The sequence below is a fragment of the Eumetopias jubatus genome, unplaced genomic scaffold (assembly GCF_037043125.1).
Source record: "Eumetopias jubatus isolate StellerSeaLion01/CBP00866 unplaced genomic scaffold, mEumJub1_p1.0 scaffold_16, whole genome shotgun sequence".
NCBI classification, from domain to species: Eukaryota; Metazoa; Chordata; class Mammalia; order Carnivora; family Otariidae; genus Eumetopias; species Eumetopias jubatus.
In genome coordinates this window covers 77616847-77618296 of record NW_028274822.1, presented here as the reverse complement: position 1 = coordinate 77618296, position 1450 = coordinate 77616847, and the positions used below count along the sequence as shown (strand labels likewise).

The following is a 1450-nucleotide window of genomic DNA, read 5'->3' as shown; positions in this document are numbered from 1 at the left end:
TACCTGTTCTTGGACACATGTTACTTGACTTTCCAATGCTTCAATTTCCTCCACTGGCAAAGGAGGCTAATAATAATACCTACAATCTCCAAAGAGGTTTGTTTGTTTGTTTTTCTTTTTTTTGTGTCTGGGTTTCTTTGGGTTTTGTTTTTTTTATTTTTTTTATTTTTTAAAGATTTTATTTATTTATTTGAGAGAGAGAGAGAGAGAAACAGCATGAGAGGGGAGAAGGTCAGAGGGAGAAACAGGCTCCCCGCTGAGCCGGGAGCCTGATGTGGGACTCGATCCCAGGACTCCGGGATCATGACCTAAGCCGAAGGCAGTCGCTTAACCAACTGAGCCACCCAGGCGCCCTGTTTTGCTTTGTTTTTAAAGAATAGACTGAATTTGGGGGGCGGGGCTGCCGCTGACCATGGCGGGTGAGCTTGAGGGCTCTAAAGCTCTGAGCGGGCTGCTGAGCGGCCTGGCCCAGGAAGCTTTCCATGGGCGCCGGGGCATCGCGGAGGAGCTGCTGCGGAGCCAGCTCTATCTGGAGGTGTCACTCGAGGAGTTCCGCCCCTTTCTGGCGAAGATGAGGGGGATTCTTAAGTCTATTGCATCTGCAGACATGGATTTCAACCAGCTGGAGGCATTCTTGACCGCTCAAACCAAAAAGCAAGGTGGAATCACATCTGACCAAGCTGCTGTCATTTCCAAATTCTGGAAGAGCCACAAGACAAAAATTCGAGAGAGCCTCATGAACCAGAGCCACTGGGACAGTGGGCTTCGGGGCCTGAGTTGGAGAGTTGATGGCAAGTCGCAGTCAAGGCATTCCCCTCAAATTCACACCCCTGTTGCTATAATGGAGCTGGAAATAGGGAAAAGTGGACAGGAATCTGAATTTCTGTGTTTGGAATTTGATGAAGTCAAGGTCAATCAACTCCTAAAGAAGCTCTCAGAGGTAGAAGAAAGTATCAGCACACTGATGCAGCCAGCCTAGCTGAAGATGGAGTTGTTGAAGCAAAAGTGTTCATGATCCCTCCCCAGTGATCTGGGGCTTTTTGTTGTTGTTTTGTTGGTTTTTTAAAAAATTTTTCCCCCCATTAGTATTAAATCCTCAAATTAAAAAAAAAGAAAAGAATAGACTGAATTTTTCTATGAAATGCTTGGAAGAGTGCTTAGCACACAGTAGGACCACAGAAAATGTTGGGTGTTAGTATTCAGGTGCCAGGAACAGTGCAAAGTGTTGGGGATACAACAATAAAAGACAAATTAAATGCCTTCATAGAACGCACACTCTAGGGGCACCTGGGTGGCTCAGTTGGTTAAGTGTCTGCCTTGGGCTCAGGTCATGATCCCAGGATCCTGGGATTGAGCCCCGAGCGGGGCTCCCTGCTCAGCGGGGAGTGTGCTTCTCCCTCTGTCCCTCCCCTCTGCTCATGCTCTCTCTCTCTCAAATAAATAAATAAAA

At 47.1% G+C, this 1450-nt stretch overlaps 1 pseudogene; it reads left to right on the top strand.

Moving 5' to 3' along the window:
- The first annotated feature begins 412 nt into the window (after positions 1-412).
- On the top strand, positions 413-1027 carry LOC114219181 (COMM domain-containing protein 1 pseudogene; annotated as a pseudogene).
- The last annotated feature ends 423 nt before the right edge of the window (positions 1028-1450 follow it).